Source organism: Spinacia oleracea, chromosome 4 (genome assembly GCF_020520425.1).
Source record: "Spinacia oleracea cultivar Varoflay chromosome 4, BTI_SOV_V1, whole genome shotgun sequence".
Classification (NCBI taxonomy): Eukaryota; Viridiplantae; Streptophyta; class Magnoliopsida; order Caryophyllales; family Amaranthaceae; genus Spinacia; species Spinacia oleracea.
Window position 1 is genome coordinate 60,727,745 of NC_079490.1, and position 19,077 is coordinate 60,746,821.

Below are 19,077 nucleotides of genomic sequence, written 5' to 3' on the forward strand. Positions count from 1 at the left end.
TAATAATGTAAATAAAGAACGCAGAGATTTAACGTGGTTTACTAACAATGTGTTAGCTATGTCTACAGGCAGAGGTGAGGAAAGTTTTATTGATCTTGAGGAGTACAGATTACATAATACGACTAGGTTATGTCCTATAGAGATTTTATACTACTCTCTAACAAATGAAGAAAAGCCCAGAAAATAGGCCCAAAACAAATAACCCTAGTCCTGAATAATAGATACCGTAAAATAATATAACTTTAAAATGAGGTGCTAATTAAAAAGTATCATCAATTTTGTATATTAAATATTCAAATAGAACTTGGATATATAACTTAAACTTGAAATTAGTTGATTTCATTCTCAAAGGCCAAGACATTTGATATAACGGATGCAAAAAAATAATTAAATAATGTAAATAAAGAACGAAGAGATTTAACGTGGTTCACTAACAATGTGTTAGCCACATCTATAGACAGAGGGGAGGAAAGTTTTATTGATCTTGAGGAGTATAAATTACAAAATACGACTAGGTTATGAGTTAGAGAGTTTATATATACTACTCTCTAGACAGATGCGGAAAAGCATAGTAAATAGGCCCAAAAAAGATAACCCTAGTCCAGAGTAACATATACCGTAAAATAATCTCACTTTAAAATGAGTTGCTCATTAAATATCATCAATTTTGTATATTAAATATTGAAATAGAACTTGTATATAAAACATAAATATAAAACTTAAACTTGAAATTAGGAGATTTTATTCTCAAAGGCCAAGACTTTTATTATAACGGATGCAAAAAAAGATTGAAAAACGTAAATAAAGAACGCAAAGATTTAACGTTGTTCAATAACAATGTGTTAGCTACGTCCACAGGCAAAGTGGAGGAAAGTTTTATTGATATTGAGGAGTACAAATCACAGAATACGATTAGTTTATGACCTAGGGAGTTTATATACTACTCTCTAGACAAATGCGAAAAAGCCCAGATTATAGGTCCAAAACAGATAACCCTAGTCCAGAATAACAGATACCGTAAAATAATTTTACTTCAAAATGAGGTGCTCATTAAAAAGATCATCAATTTTGTATATTAAATATTGAAAGAGAACTTGAATATAGAACTTAAATTGAAATTAGAAGATTTCATTCTCAAAGGCCAAGACTTTTGTTATAAATGATGCAAAAAAGATTAAATAACGTGAATAAAGAATACGTAGAAGTAACTTGGTTCACTAATAATGTGTTAGCTATGTCCACGTGCAGAGGGGAGGAAAGTTTTTTTGATTTTAATTTGAGGAGTACAGATTACAGAATACGACTAGGTTATGACCTATAGAGTTTATATATACTACTCTCTAGACAGATGCGGAAAAGACCAGAAAATAGGCCCAAAACAGATAATCCTAGTCCAGAATAACATATACTGTAAAATACTCTAACTTTAAAATATGTTGCTCATTAAAAAGTATCATCAATTTTGTATATTAAATATTGAAATAAAACTTATATATAGAACTCAAACTTGAAATTAAGAGATTTCATTCTCAAAGGCCAAGACTTTTGTTATAACAGATGCAAAAAAATATTAAATTAAGTAAATAAAGAACGCATAGATTTAAGGTGGTTCACTAACAATGTGTTAGCTACGTCCATAGGCAGAGGGGAGGAAAGTTTTATTGATCTTGAGGAGCACAGATTAAAGAATACGACTAGGTTATTAGCTAGAGAGTTTATATAAATTAATCTCCAGACAGATGCAAAAAAGCCCAGAAAATAGGCCCAAAACAGATAACCCTAGTCCAGAATAACAGATACCGTAAAATAATATAACTTTAAAATGAGGTTCTCATTAAAAAGTATCATCGATTTTGTATATTAAATATTGAAATAGAACTTGAATATAGAACTTAAACTTGAAATTAAGAGATTTCATTCTCAAAGTCCAAGACTTTTGTTATAACGGATGCAAAAAAGAAAACTAAATAATGTTAATAAAGAACGCAAATATTTAACGTTGTTCACTAACAATGTGTTAGCTACGTCCACAGGCGGAGGGGAGGAAAGTTTTATTGATTTTGAGGAGTAAAAATTAAAGAATACGAGTAGGTTATTAGCTAGAGAGTTTATATATACTACTCTCTAGACAGATGCTGAAAATGCCAGAAAATAGGCCCAAAACAGATAGCCCTAGTACAGAATAACAGATACCGTAAAATAATCTCACTTTAAAATGAGGTGCTCAATAAAAATGATCATCGATTTTGTATATTAAATATTGAAATAGAACTTAAATTTGAAATTAGGAGTTTTCATTCTCAAAGGCCAAGACTTTCGTTATAACGGATGCAAAAAAATAATTAAATAATGTAAATAAACAATGCAGAGATTTAACGTGGTTCACTAACAATGTGTTAGCTACGTCCACAGGCAGAGGGGAGTAAATTTTTATTGATCTTGAGGAGTACAGATTAGAGAACACGACTAGGTTATGACCTATAGAGTTTATATATACTACTCTCTAGACAGATCTAGAAATGCCCAGAAAATAGGCCCAAAACAGATAACCCTAGTCCACTATAACTGATACCGTAAAATAATTTCACTTTAAAATGAGGTGCTCATTAAAAAGTATCAATAATTTTGTATATTAAATATTGAAATAGAACTTGAATATAGAACTTAAACTTGAAATTAGGAGATTTCATTCTGAAAGGCCAAGACTATTGTTTATAACGGATGCGAAAAAAGATTAAATTAAGTAAATTAAGAACGCATAGATTTAACGTGGTTCACTAACAATGTGTTAGTTACGTCCACATGCAGAGGGGAGGAAAGTTTTATTGATCTTAAGGAGTATAGATTAAAGAATACGACTAGGTTATGAGCTAGAGAGTTAATATACTACTCTCTAGACAGATGCGGAAAAGCACGAAAAATAGGCCCAAAACAGATAACCCTAGTACTGAATAACAGATACCGTAAAATAATCTCACTTTAAAATGAGTTGCTCATTAAAAAAAATCATCAATTTTGTATACTAAATATTGAAATAAAACTTGAATATAGAACTTAAACTTGAAATTAGGAGATTTCATTCTCAAAGGCCAAGACTTTTGTTATAATGGATGCAAAAAAAGATTGAATAACGTAAATAAAGAACGCAGAGATTTGACGTGGTTCACTACCAAGGTGTTATCTACGTCCACATGTAGAGGGGAGGAAAGTTTTATTGATCTTTAGGAGTACAGATTACATAATACAACTAGGTTATGACCTAGAGAGTTTATATACTACTCTCTAGACAGATGCGCAAAAGCCCTAAAAATAGGCCCAAAACATATAACCCTAGTATAGAATAACAGATACTAGAAAATATTCTCACTTTAAAATGAGGTGCTCATTAAAATGTATCATCAATTTTGTATATTAAATATTGAAATAGAACTTAAACTTGAAATTAGGAGATTTCATTCTCAAATGCCTAGTCTTTTGTTATAACGGATACAAAAAAAGATAAAATAATATAAATAAAGAACACAGAGATTTAACTTGGTTCACTAACAATGTGTTAGCTACGTCCACAGGCAGAGGAGAGCAATTTTTTTTGATCCTAAGGAGTACATATTTCATAATACGACTAGGTTATGACCTAGAGAGTTTATATACTCCTCTCTAGACAGGTGCAGAAAAGCCCAGAAAACAGGACTAAAACAGATAACCCTAGTCGAGAATAACAGATACCATTAAATAATCTCACTTTTAAATTAGGTGCTCATTAAAAAGTATCATCAATTTTGTATATTAAATATTGAAATAGAACTTGAATATAGAACTTAATCTTGAAATTAGGAGATTTCATTCTCAAAGGCCAAGACTTTTGTTATAACGGATGCAAAAAAAGATTAAATAACGTAAATAAAAAACGCATATATTTAACGTGGTTCACTAACAATGTGTTAGCTACGTCCACAAGAAGAGGGGAGGAAAGTTTTATTGATCGTGAGGAGTAAAGATTACAGAATACGACTAGGTAATGACCTAGAGAGTTTATATACTACTCTTTAGACAGATGCGAAAAATCCCAGGATATAGGCCTAAAACAGATAACCTTAGTCCAGAATAACATATACCTTAAAAAATCTCACTTTAAAATGAGTTGCTCATTAAAAAGTATCATAAATTTTGTATAATTAACATTGAAATAGAACTTGAATATAAAACTTAAACTTGAACATAATCATGGGGATTGGATTTTGGATTTTGAACTTGGAATAATTTCATTTTATTCTAACAATTGGGACTTAACTCGGAGTTGTACCAATCTTGGCACTAGGCTAATGGTTTTGTCTTCGGCTCTAAGGGGAGAGACAAATTAGGTGTCTATAGAAGTCCCTACTTTGTCCGAGCGCCCGGTGAGGAAAGCACAAGTAGCGTAAGTTAAAATATTCAATTGGTGCTCAAGATTTTCTGCAATTGTGACCATCATTTGTACGCCGGTACCTGCATAAGACAAGCACAAGGAAACGGGTCGAGTCTATCTCCGGTCTGGCCTAACGACTCAACTTTGTATGGCTTGAACATATTCCGCCCCTTGCTTGGAACTGAGCTTGGGATTGAAAATTTTGATATTTGTATATGCCGTTTAAGGTTCACTCGGCTTGATCCACTCGGTAGTGATTTTGGATTTTCCGCCGGGGGAAAATTTGAACACATGTCATGTTGCTTTGAATTTCCCGGAACCTAGGTCCGTTGGGAGTGCTTTGTATATTTTTCGAAGTTTGGATGCTCGAGATATTTATCCTCCATTGTTGCCGAAACAAACATATACCCGTACTTGCCAGAAAGGATTTTGATTTGATGTTTGATGTCTGGCGCAGAAAACCATAGCAGGAAAGTACATACGATCAGCACAGAGGACAGTGCGGAGATTCTCGCATGCGCCAACAGTGGGCCCAACGCCTGGCGCCGGCCTGGGTTATATATACCCCTCCGTGAGCTAGGTTTCATTTCTCATTCTTGCTCATTTGTTTATCAAACATTTTTGTTTTTGCTCTTGTTTTGCTCAAGCTTGCTATTTTCTCCTCCTACTTCAATCCATGTAAGTATTTCAAGTTTTGCTTTTCAAAATGCCTTGAAGGAAATAGTGCCCTTGGTCCAAGTTTGCAGTTAATGCTAAGTCTAATAAATGCGGTTCAGTATTAATTAAGCAAGTTAATTATGCAGTGAGATCAACTGATATTAATGCCTAGCTAGAGGCCACTTCAGTTCAAGTGGAATTAATGTTATTAATGCCACAACTTACTCTTGACTGAACCCGTAGGGTCACACAAATAGTACGTGAACGGATCAAGTATTTAGGAGAATACTATATTCAATAAATGCTCTAAATAATGGATATTCGAAGATAACGGATGTTGGTTTAGGTGGGAGCTAAACAAACTGTCAAAAGGCAAAGAAAGAATATTTGCCGGAAATGAAGATATTGCCGGAAACGGAAATATGGTTCAGAACGGAAATATAAATATTATCGAAGTCGAAGATATTGCCGGAAACGGAAACATGGTTCGTATCGGAAATATTATCGTAAAAAGAAATATTGCCGGAATCAAAAATATTACCGCAAACGGAAATATTATCGGAATTGTAAATATTGTCGGAATCAGAATTAAATTCCAGAATCGGAAAAACGTATCGGAAATAGGAAACGAGCGACGGACCATTGCATGAAGCATAGGCCCATCGCTCGATGAGCCAAGCGCAGCGCCAAGCACCAAGGCCCAGCGCCAACGCAAGCACACCAGGCACACAGACCCAGCGCGCCAGCGCCAGCACACAGGCCCAGCGTCCAGTGCGAAGCTGTGCTGGCCTTGTGCGGGCTGTGCGTTGCTTGGGCCATGGCTCCAAGATGCTTGGGCCATAAGGCTGCGTGCATACAAGACCTTGCTGGTCGGTTTGCTCGCCTTGGAAGCAGCCGTCTAGGCCTAGCATTTTCGAAAAATTGGTTTTTGGTATAGTTCCAAGACTTTCCTAAAATCGTTGTAGGGTTTTGGCTCTTAGGGGTTTTCCTATTTCCTATAAATACATGGCCTATGGGCATGAATAAACTCATCAATTGAAACACAATTCAATACTCTTTTCCTATCACCTAAAGTGAGATCCCGAAACCATAAAACTTTATATTATATCGTAGTTCGTACGATTTAAGGCGAATCCCAAAATACTGTGGACTATCTACGGAGGGAAGATGTTTGGCGTTCTAACTTTTTCTTGTTCAGTTCGGGAGCAGCAAGGGAAGACACACATCACAAAGTGTGTTCACTAAATTATGCTAAATGATTACGTGCATTTATTTTGGATTATGGAATTTATGGTTTTTCCGCATGACATTAGAGTGTTCATAACCTAACAGTTGTATCACGAGTCTCTAATTAATTGCATAATAATTTAAATTAATATGGATTAATATTATAAAATTTTAAAGAAATAAAGGGGTGAGTTAATTTGGTATAATTAATTGCAAATTCATGCGATTATTAATCAATATGTTCGCAGGATTTTCGGCAGTTTTGTCAATAATGCTCGGAATTTTATGTTTTTATAGCGAATTCTGCATGTAAACGACGTTTTAAAATTTTAACAAAAATCATGATTTTGTGCCGAACCCAGAATTCCCAAATGCGAAGCCTTACTATGACTTTTAGGAGGTTTTAGTTTTTCGGATGCATAATTATGATTTTAAAGATATTAAAAATTAATTTTTGTGAATCTTGTTTAATGATTTTGAGTTAATAGAAGACCAGCTGCATAAGATTAACAATTTTAAGTTTTAAATTCGTTAATTATGCTACCTAATTCGTAATTATAAATAATTTGTTGAATTTCAAATAATTCGGAATTTGTTTTGATTTTCATAATTAATTAGTAATTTAATTGGGATCTTAACACTAAAACACCACCTAAAATTTGTTAATGTTTGAATCTTTAAAATTTTATGAAACCTTATTTTAATCCCTAAAGTATATCGGAAATTATTTTAATTAATGCATTTTCGATTAATCACTTAAAATTTTATGAAATTAATACGATTTATTAATTGTAATAAAATTTCGAAATATATAAAATATTGATTTTATAGATGTTAACGAAATTGCACGCACGAAGCAATGGATAGCTTAATGTTACCCTTATGGGGTGTTGCAATGATACGGTCATGCGACTACAAGCAAAGGAGCTCTTCGCCCATGCGGTACCATAACAAAGAGCAAGGCACAAGCACGCACATGGGCTACGAGATGTGGGTGTGTGCGAGTGAACAAAGGCGAAAAAGCAACACGCACAGGGGTGAGCGAGCGACACGCTGAGCAAAGGAGCTCACATGTGCGCAGCGCCCAGCCCCTCTGACTGGCGCGCGAGCAAGCGAGCGCTGCTCCTTGCTTCGCTGCTGTGTCTGATGGATCAGCGCGGGCCAGCGAGCGCTGGGCGAGCCAGCGAGCGATCACTCGCTGCTGTCTGAGCTGTGCGCGTGTGGGCTTGGTGAGGCGTGGGATTCGTGCTCATGGCCTTGCCTTGGCCCAACGTTCGATTTAATTTTCGTTAAGCGACGAATTTAATTTTATTTAATTTCGTGCTTATAATTTTTTCTCGGAATTTAATTTTATTAGTTTAATTATTATAATTAATTTTATAATAATTATTTAATAAAATTAAAACTTTGAATAAATTATGATTAATTTATTTTAATCAACTAAAATTAGTCAAAAGCTATATAAAATATTAATATACGAGCTTTAAATTTTTAAATAAATATGTGGTTTCCGATTGGACATGGAAAGACATTTTTATGTTTAAAAATTAGTAAAGCATTTGATTTTTTGTTTGAGTGGGAGCTTTTATTCATGAATGGTTAAACTCTTAATTATGTCCTTGTTACCTTAGGATTAATAAACTCGATTAGAACTAATAAGGTCAAATAATTGGTAGATTTTTGAGCCTTAATTAGTTGTTGCAATTATTATGTGATGCATTTTTCTGCTAACTTGCTAAGTGGGCCATTCATTGTTAAATGAATGGGTGAATAGTATATTGTAAATATATTGTTTTGCAGGTTGCGAAAAGTGACTAGTATGGCCCAAATAGGATAGAAAATATGGTCTGCGTACAATTAATTTTGAATGTAAAATATGGTCAAAAGTACCATGGTTTTTATTTAAATATCGTCTGCGTACCATTAATTTGTTGTACATCCTATATGGTGAAAATGACGCCTCCCATAGTGAAATTCAAGGACGGAGTTTCCAATCCATTTTCAAGACGGAGTTTGAAGATTGAAGCTTCAAGATGAAGTTGGGCCATACTAGATCACAAATTTTATCTTATGCATGTTTTGAGATATTTATTGCTTTGCATATGTCTTAATATTTTACATGAGATTGTGATTTAGCTATGTTGCATGCTTAAGGATTTTAGTTCGCTTAAAATCTAACCAACATAGTAAAAGCCTTAAGTTCGAAAGTTTAAAATTGAGTTAAAAGGTGTCATTCCAAAATAACACTTACTTTCTCACCTTTATGTCAGGTTAGTGATAGTTTTCCGCTATAGCGAGGTGTCACTTCTTGATTTTATTGGGGTAAGGTACACATTAGTTGTGAGTACAAGTTGATTTTGGTTGAACTCAACGATATATATAAGGAGTCCTTTTATGTCGTGGAAAATGGGATAGGTTTTTCTAATAAGTACTTAGACGTACCTATCAAACAAGAATAGTTCCTAGACTATTAGCAATGGATTTGCTTACCTAAAAATTACTTAGAATTAAGACAAGAAAAGCATTATTAGTTCTTTAATGGTTTTGAGGATCTTGGATTCATTTTATTCTCACCTAACGGAACAAATACAATTGAATACAATGCTTAATAACTTTGAATTAGGCATGATTGATTGAATTTAATTTTATTAAGAGCATGTATTTATGGTTATTTACTTGTTTATTCTTTTTAATTGTAGTTTTTACTATGGCAAACAACAATTCATTCAACATTCGGTCAATACACGAAAAGGAGAAGTTAAACAGGAAAAACTTCCTTGATTGGCAAAGGAACTTGCAAATAGTTCTTATGCATGAAGGAAAGGAGTATGTCCTTGTAGACACCTAAATTGTGTCTCCCCTAATGGGATGATGACGATACTATTACCCTTGCTAGGTGGTTGGTGCAACTTTGTGCGGAAGTCCCAATTGCTATAGTATATTCCAAAATCGAAAATCCAAAGTCTAATTCCCGAGCCCATTCCCATTACGGAACTCGGTACAAAATTCAATTTCCGAAAATCAATTTCAAAATCCAAACACAATCTTACCTAATGGACCTCTCCATTGGTTTTACAAGGCCCTTTCCAGTCAAAATGACATTAAGCAATCCAAATTCGGGCGCCGACCCACAAAACCTAGCATGCTGGGCCCCGTCCCGTAAAACCGAGTTCAAACACAAAATCCAAATTCAAAATGGCTTGTTTTTAGACGCAAATCAAGCCTTAATCCCCAAGAAATCACTACGTGCCAAGGTCGTACAAACCGTACCAAGGCCACGTCACCTGCGCCAGTCGCAGCTGGCTTTTGGATTTTAGCCGCATAATCCCCTATTTAAACCCTCATTTCCCAAGAATTTGGGGAGGGAAGATTATCAACATATCGTCGTAATCTCAAAATTATCTCTCAAAATAAAAATACAAAATCAAGTTATAATCTACAATTTCCTTCACAATTCCAAACATTTAAGCAATTGGGAGCACTAATCGGAAAGCTAAATGTAGGCGGGTATTTTTCGTACGTTGCTTTCCCTTCCTACGGGGCGGTGTTAGGACCTTTTTATTTTTGTACTTTGAAGGAGTCGCCAACAAACATTGTTTAGGGTCTCGTTTGGAAAGACCAAAAAGATGACTCTATTAGGATAAGGCTTTGAATCTTCGAAACGGATGGGTGAGATCTGGGCAAGGTAATGAGATGCTTATTCCGCGAGCTTTAGAAATAATTCAAGTGCGTGACACAACATTTTCGAAAAATACCCTAGTTTAGACTATGTGGGTTTGAATTTAGAACAAATAGAATTTCTACTTTGTATTGTGGCCACTTTTCTTTAAAGTTAATTTAAGGGAACCTAAGATCGGTTTGTCCAAGAAATTATCTTTGTTAAGCGTGGTGTAGCCTTGTATTTTGTTGAATTTAGCATGTAAGGTGATGAAAGCGATAAGCAAGTAAAGCAACATCACAATTGAAAATAAGTGCGGAATTAGTAAAATACAAGACCTCCTAGAAATGGACTAGGAAGTAGAACCACATTGCCTAGAAGGACTAGGCAAGTAAAGTTGCATAATTGAAAGTGCGGATTTGAAATGCGGAATCGTAATTTCGTAATTGAAAGGTGCGGAATTGAAAGGTGCATAATTGAAATTGCGGAATTGAAATTGCAATATTGAAATTGAACTTAAGCACATGAGATCCGAACGCCAAACGTCTACTGAAAAATAAGTGCGTCCGACACGGATTCAAAGCTAAAAAATCTCAACTTAAGGATGGATTGTTCACCCAAAGTATCCTAGATTTTGCGCATAGAACATGAATGGTTTGAAACTTGAAATATTGAACTTGAAATGTTGAACTTTGAAATATTGAACTTGAACTTGAAACTTTGAATTTGAACTTGAAACTTTGAACTTAAGAGTTTTGAATCTCAAAGATCGGACCTTTTAATATTGAAAAGGCTTAATCTTTGATATGCTCTTACTTTGAAATAATCCTAATTTAGGGAAGTGATTATGAACAACCCTAAACATTATTGGATCTAGAAACTTGAACTTGAAATTTGAAAAGTGGAGTCTTGAATCTCAAAGACTAAACCTTTAAACATTAGAAAGGCATTATATTTGTTTACTCCATATTTTGAAGATGATTCTAGTTCAAGGAAGTGATTACAAACAACCATGAACATCATTGAATCTTGAAAGTTTGCATTTTGTGTCACATAAAGTTTGGATTTTGAAAGAAATGTATGATTGTTGTAAGTGACATTTTTAGGATTAAAAATGGTAACTTACTAATCACTTTTGAAAGAGAAAAAAAATCAAAGAAACATGATTGATTATGGTGGGATTCGGAATTACCTATTGAGGCTTAGGCAAGAATTCCGTTTAGAGATCCCAATTGCTTAGAACTTGAAATATTGGATGAGATTTTGAAGGTTTTTTGGATTTTGATTTGAGTTGAAATTTTTATATTACGACGTTGTGTTTTGATTTTTTCCTCCCCATAATGTTCACAATTAGGGGTTTTTATAGGAGGATTTGCTGCTAAACGCCAGCCAACGCCAGCGCAGCACCAGCGCTAGGCGCTGCTGACGTGGCGTAGATGCTGCCAAAACAAGGACGCGGGCTTCGTCCTTGCATTGTCTTGTCTTGATGTACCTTCGTACTATTTGTACGAAGTTGGCACGTAGTGTTGCTTGGGGATTAAGGCTTGGTTTGCGTCTAAAACCAAGCCGTTTCGGGTTTTTGAATTTCGGTTTTACGGGACGAGGCCCAGCTTGCTCGGTTTTGTAGGTCGGCGCCCGAATTTGGATTTCTTAATGTCATTTTGACGGGAAAAGGCCTTGTAAAACCAATGGGATAGTCCATTGGGTGAGATTGTACTTGGATTTTGAAATTGATTTTTGGAAATTGTATTTTGTACCGAGTTTCAGAATGGGAACGGCCTCAGGGATTGGATTTGGCTCTTGGATTTTGGAAATGTTCTTAGCAATTGGGACTTCCGCATGGATTTTTTCCATCCGCCTAATAAGGATAATGGTATCGTCTTCATCCCAATGTGGAGACACAAATTAGGTGTCTAAAGAAGCCCCCACTTTGACTGAGCGTTCAGTTAGGAAAGCGCAAGTCAAAGTACTTCGAAAGGCACGGAGGATGATCAAGATGTTCTGCAATCAAGACCATTCTTTGTACGCCGGTACCTGCACAAAATAGGTGTTAGAAAAAAGTATAGAGTCTACCTCCGTCGGTTATGACGACTCTGATTTGTACTTGTACTGCTCTTCCGTCTTTGGTCTAGGATGGAGCTTGGCATCGAAAATTTGGAATCTTGAATTTTTGAATCTTGATTTTTGAATTTTGAATACCCGGAATTGATCCGCTGGGGTTGCGCTTTACTGGGGATGAGAGCTTTTTGGCTCTCTTGATTTTGAAATTTCGGCCGACTTTCCTGGAGCTTGGGTCCGTTGGGAGTCGAACGCCTGAGTCGTTGTATTTTTTGGACTTTGTATTCTTGAAATTCTCATCTGTTTGTGCTTGGAGATACGGGTATATACCCGTATTTTCGAAGGATAGCATGATTTGACGTTTTGATGTGTGTTGCAGAAAACCGTAGCAGCAACTGACGTGCAATCAGCACGGGAGAGCGCGCGTTGAAGATTCCTGCGCATGCAGCAGGCAGCGCTGGGCGCTGTGCTCCGCGTTCGGCGCGGGGTTGTGCTATAAAAGTGTTGGAAATTCTCATTGGGAAACACAAAGGGAAAAAAGTGAGTGAAAATAAAGAGTTCCACATGGAAAAAACTCTTCATATTCTCCTTGTTTATTAATTGGGGAATGAGTGTAACTCTTGTTTAACAAAGTGTGAGGGTTGTATGGGTGGACACATCACACACACGTGCGCGCGCCGGGCCGGGCTCGGGCCTCGGGCCGTGGGCCGTAGGCCTTGGTACTAGGTACTTGGTACTTGAGCTCTTGGGAATGCTGTTCGCGGGCGTGGGGTGGGTTTTATGGGTCAACCCTATTCTTTTTGGTAACTGGACCGTTTTGGTTAAGTCACTGTTAGGGAATCTGTATTGATTACGTAACCGTTGGATTAATTACCATTAATTGCGTCAGTTACAACATTGATTAAATCTGACCGTTTTTGGCTGTTACAATCCTCATTGATTTCAGCCGTTTCTGTCTGTTGCCTTGCTTTGATTCTGATTACTTAAATCAGAATTTCGGAGTCTTTCAAAACACAGAAATTCATTCACACAAAATACGAAAATACATTTCTTCTCTCAAACAAAAAATTGCTCTCGGTTTTGGGCATATGTTATGACTCCATCCGGCTTTGTGAGTGCACACAACGTCGGAGTTGCGCTAATCCTGGAGGGCGACCGCATTCTGTTCTACTGCACCGGGAGGTAGCGCGGAATCGGCTTTTAGAACACTGGGTGTCCACGCCGCAACAATTGTTCTTCGTTCAGTTCATCGAATCAGATAAATTTGTTATAATTTTTGGTTTAATTGCAACAATCTAAAAGACGATTATTATGGCTTTGACTTCGAAATCCATGATTCCTGATATGTCTAAGTTAGAACCTCTTGATGGCAAGAATTATAAACGTTGGGCTGTTAGGATGCGATTCTATTTAGAACAAATTGAGATTGCTTATGTGCTTGATGATGTTGTCGAACCTGATGATGAAACTGAATTGCATGCTTTTGAGTTGAAATTTGCTAAAGATGATAGGACATGTAAGGGCATGTTGCTGCATCATATGTCGAATGCATTGCTTGATATCTATATGCACTAGTGCAAAAACGTTTAATTGCATCGCTGCATTTGCATCGCCAATCTAAACATGTGACGCAAATGACAAATTTTAGCATAAAATTTAGTCATTTGCGTCGCAGCTTTATTAAACAGCGAGGCAAATGACTCTAAAATGCTCACAGAGTCATTTGCGTCGCAGATTAGTAAAACAGCGACGCAATTTAATCAATCAAGTGCGTCGCAGTTTCATTAATCTGCGACGCAAATGACTCTGAGAACATCTTAGAGTCATTTGCCCCGTAGTTTAATAAAGCTGCGACGCACAGGTGTTTGTGAATTTAATTTTTTCTCAAATTCGCGCTCACCTTTTAATTGTTTTCTTCAATATTCTGACTTGCTCCAAATGACCTAAATCTATCCAAACCAGTTAAGCCCAAAACTTCCGTTCTCACCGGCTTCACCCTTTCGTTTACCAGCTTCACTGCCGTCGTCTTCCCTCCTTCTGCGTCGTTCTCTCCTTCCCCTGCGCCGTTCAACTTGCTGTTCGTCCTCCTCTTCAACCTGCTGCTCGTTCTCTTCTTCCCCTGCGTCGTTCAACTCAAACTAATCAGTGTCGCTGCTCCGTGTTAACGCCGCCTTCCATGGCAGCCGCCCACGCCGCCGCCCACTCCTCCGCTCCTGGTCACTGTCTTCTCTCCTCTCCTAGGTATATTTAAAGATTGAATTTTAATTTTGATATTAAGATTGAATTTTTGTGGATATTGAATTTTAATTGTTCATTTTAATTTTAATTGTGCATTGTCTCTTGACTGTTAAGGTTTTGAGTTCGTTTGATTTTTGACGGAAAAATGCGCTGATAATTCTTAGAATTTCGTTGTTTAGAATTTTACTTTTTTGGCATTGGACTGCTATTCTGTAGGTTTTAGGCACGGAATTGCTATTATTTTGTGAGATTTGGATGTATTTGGGAGAAATGTGTTATGATTTTGATTGTTGTTTAAATTAATTTTCAGCTTTACCCTTATATCCTTGTAGTATTGGTCTTCTGACTTGTATTGGTCTGGTTTCCTGAAAAAATCAAAATGTTGAGAGTGAAGTGCAATTTCTCTTGCTGCAATATATTTTTTATATCATCAAATGTATGGATAATATTAATGCAATTTGCCAAATTCTGTTGCTCTTATTTTTGTACTCCATGTTTTAATTGGGAACTTGTGAAGAAACCCTTTCGTTGGCAACTTGGCATTATTTTCTTTATTTTTCTTTCAGGTAAAGAGCTTCACTATTATTTTCCGTTATGTTAAATACTAGATGTTGTTAAGGTCTCGTAAGGATTTTCATGTTGTTGCCACAGAAGCTGTTTGGTAATATGTGCTTGAATATTACGTATACTACCTCCGTAGATGCTGAAGATAACATACAAGAGTTGTTTGTGTTAGGTGTAGAAGCAATCCCGGATTGACAGAGGTTTCCTCTAGTTCTGTTGGCTTCTCCTTTTTGTGTTCTTGTTTTATTTATTTTCTTCAAATTTTGTGAAGACTTAACAAAAGATAGTTGTCGAACACTTGCATATCATTGCATTGAACATGATCGAACACTGTAATTTTCAATTGCTGTTGGTAATTAGATCACGAAACTGGTGATTTGGCAATTAGACATGTAACCAATGTATAAATTTCGTAGTTATGAAGTGGACTCGGAGCAGTTGTCTTGGCATATGCTCTTTTTGGTGATTAAATTTTCTACACGACCTTTCTTTCTGTGGAAATTTGGAATTACTTATTAGTTACAATCGTTGTCAGAAACTCTGCGGAGTTGGATGTTTTAATAGTGATTTATCGCTTTTTAAATTGGAGTTCACTCTTCGAATAATCTATAATATGTAGACAGGGCAGTGACGTGTCTGTGAAGGATCTTGACTACCTTTTGTCTCTACTTGAGGAAAAGAAGAGAAAGATGGCCGGAGCAAGAAGAAGTTAGGGTTTGAAGCCAGTAAACTCGCTAAGAATACAAGGAAATGGTTAAGATTGAAGCCAGTAAACTCGCTAAGAAGCATCCACGATGTCTTGCAGATGGAATGAGCTACTAGGACGGTGGTTGACTGGTACTTTCATTCCGGCAGAAATATTAAAAGTACAAGAGGTTGTGTCAATGAGATCAATCAGTATATTTCGCAACATAATCAGCTTTTGTTGGATCACATAACTGACCTTACTTTGGAGCTCTCTGATGCCCAGTTTGTGTTCTATGATGTTTACCAAGGTTTCATGCGTATCTTGTCCAACCCTAAACACTATGGTAAGCACTTTCATTACATTACATTGGTGGAACTGTTTTTAACCTATGATCTTGTAACAATGCTGGTTATAATGTTGTACAATACTTAGTGTTACTTGTGCAGTTATATATGCATAATTATGTCTCTAAGCTGATTCTGTTGTGATGTTGGTAGTGATGGTATGTGACATATTTCATCCCTTGAGCGTCCGAGCACTGGTGAACATAACTTCAGCAGCAGCAGCAGCAGGTGTTCTGGCAACAACAGTTATCGATTACAAGCTAGAAGCAACAGCAGCTGTTCTGGCAGAAGTAGAAAGCAGCAATTCTGGCAGCAGCTGCAGTTGAAACCAGAACAAAACCAAGCCAGCCTAAAGAGTGTTTATTTTCACCAGTTGCTGGACTTTCTTGAAGTTCTCTGCCTGAACTGTGACTATCACCGTTTGTAATGCATCCCATCTTTGTATTGAAAGTCATATCTTTATTTGTCATAGATTTGATTTCTAACTTCTTCCATTTTTATATCCAGGATAGAGATCTTCTGTCATGATATCAGTGTGCATATTCCTCATCATATCTCTCCTAAAATTCTAAGTCACGCACACAATCAAAATATCTACAACTATGGCGAAACCAAGAAACACAAGCAGATCCACAGTCACTTTAATCTGGTCTTCTCATCTGGTAAGCTTCACTTCATCCCTTTTTCTTATTTTGATTTTCGTAATTTGTGCACAATTGTCAAATTAGAATGTGGATTTAATATTAATTGATTGGGTACAATATTCTGATACATAATTTGTAAAGAGCCTTAGAAAGTTGTAAATAAGCATATTAAACGTAGAATAAGTTTGAAAACATTCCTTAGGTTCTTTAGTTCAAAGTTGGGTTCGAAAACTTCATTTTTGGCTAAAAATGACCTAGAACGACCCAATTAGCCTTAAATGTGAAATAATAGATTGTAAAGAGCCTTAGAAAGTTATAACTATGCATATGAGACGTGTAATAAGTATGAAAACATTCCTTAGGCTCTTTGGTTCAAAGTTGGGTTCGAAAACATCATTTTTGCCTAAAAATGACCTAGAACGACCCAATTAGCCTTAAATGTGAAATAATAGATTGTAAAGAGCCTTAGAAAGTTATAACTATGCATATGAGACGTGTAATAAGTTTGAAAACATTCCTTAGGTTCTTTAGTTCAAAGTTGGGTTCGAAAACATCATTTTTGCCTAAAAATGACCTAGAACGACTCAATTAGCCTTAAATGTGGCTACTACGTATATAATTGCATTTACATGTGTAAACAAAGTATATAATTTCACTTACATGTAAAATATTCTTTGCATTTACATGTGTAAACAAAGTATATATACTTGCATATTTTATCGAATGTGTAGTGCTTTTCGGAGTTACAAGAGACTAGGTGGACAATCTAAGGGAACTAAATTAACATGGATTCCAGCACAGGTATAATTAGTTTATTATTTACCTAAGAAGCAAGTTTTTCAAAATTATAGCATACAATGTGATAGAAATTTTACTTGTGTTATTTATTTTAATGCATTTAGTGTGCTCAACAACCGGGATCACTAGATTGTGGCTACTACGTCATGCGTTTTATGTACGACATAATAATGAATCATGGTAATAGTCAAGATCTTACTAAGGTATGTTCTCATAAACTATGTACTTTATATAATAAATTGAAGTACACAAAACTATTATATTGATCGATCGTTGATAAATTGAATTATTTACACTTTTTTAGGATTTTTCAAGAACATTGCCTTATTCACCGGAGGAGATTAATGAGGTGAAAGATTTTTGGGCAGATTACTTCATGAACAATGTCGAATTTTTAGCTTAATTTTTAATATGAACTTGATCTCTAGCTAGCTACGTACCTTTGTTGTAATAATTTTATGTTTGTTGTAACATGTTGGTTGATCTATGAGGAATTTAATTGCCTTTTATTGGGAACGTTAATTACGTTGTAAACTTTTGTGACAGGTATTATTTATAAATGTATTCCCGGTATTGGGAATGAAGCGTCTAATTTCAAAGACGATCATGTCGGAATTTCCAACTACAATATTAAAAAACGAAAATTATTTTTTAAAAAAATAAGTCATTTGCCACGCACGTTAGCTTAATGTGCGAGGCACATTTGCCACGCACATTTGCTTATTGTGCGACGCAAATAAGGGTCATTTGCGTCGCACATTTAGCTAATGTGCGTGGCAAATGACTTTTCAACATGGTGCCTGAAAAGTCATCGATTTTTCGATTTTTCGATTTTGTTAATTTTTCATTAAAAATTAAAAGTATCGGACAGTAATTCAATTAAAAGGTCAACCTAAACTACTCGGAATTGCTTGAAATTTTGACACAATGTTTCTGGGTACATTCTTGATCTATGGTAAAATTCTCATATTTTTCCGATTAGTATAAACCCTAATTTTTCTTTTCCCCAATTCGTAAAATTTGCAACCCTAATTGAATTTTAATTAATTTTGATTTAATAATTCGGTTAATTGGGGAAGGGGGTATAATTTCATGGGTCAGTGGCAAATTTAAAAAATTATTGGATTAAAATTTTGAATGGTTTCGTTAATTTTAATCGCACTTAAACCAAATTATTAATAATCTGAAATTTAATTGTTTATGAACGATATAAAGTTTCGGATTTTATTAATTAAAATTTCAAACTTTAAAGTTGATTCGATCGTTCTTGAAAGTTTGAATATTGTTAGCCCTTGATTTATTAATTTTACGAAATTGGATTGTCGTTAAAGTTTATTAAATCGTTAAAAATCGTTGTTTTTCGAAAATAAAAATCGTAACTTTTTTGAAAAAAAAAATTAATGCAAGTTCGTGAATTAAATTTAATTTTAATTAAGTTGGTCCGTATTACGAACCAAAAACACGAACATGAGCATGGTGGAAGTATGGCTCGTCGAGCCATACGAGGCCATTGTGCTCGACCGAGCCATACGACACGGGCAGCAGCAGCGAATGCTGCGTGCCTCGTGCGCGCTAGGCGAGGAAGGGGCAGGCGAGGTAGCTTGCGGGGCTGCGACGAAGCGAGGCGCAAGCCTTGCGACGTCTAGCACACACGATGCACAACACACAGCGCAGGGGCAGCGATGCTGCGGGTACGCGCGCGCGCGTGAGCGATGGGGCGGGGTGCGCGAGCTCTGCTCGTGTGCTCTTGGGCCTCACGCGAGGCGGGGCTGGGCGCAAGCCTAGCCTGATTTAGC

At 36.0% G+C, this 19,077-nt stretch overlaps 1 long non-coding RNA gene across 1 annotated transcript; it reads left to right on the plus strand.

Moving 5' to 3' along the window:
- Positions 1 to 16,351: 16,351 nt before the first annotated feature.
- LOC130459846 (uncharacterized) lies at positions 16,352 to 17,790 on the plus strand. The gene is made up of 4 exons (XR_008919520.1): positions 16,352 to 16,501; positions 17,215 to 17,284; positions 17,386 to 17,484; positions 17,586 to 17,790. It is a non-coding gene; the product is annotated as an uncharacterized lncRNA (long non-coding RNA).
- Positions 17,791 to 19,077: the final 1,287 nt, after the last annotated feature.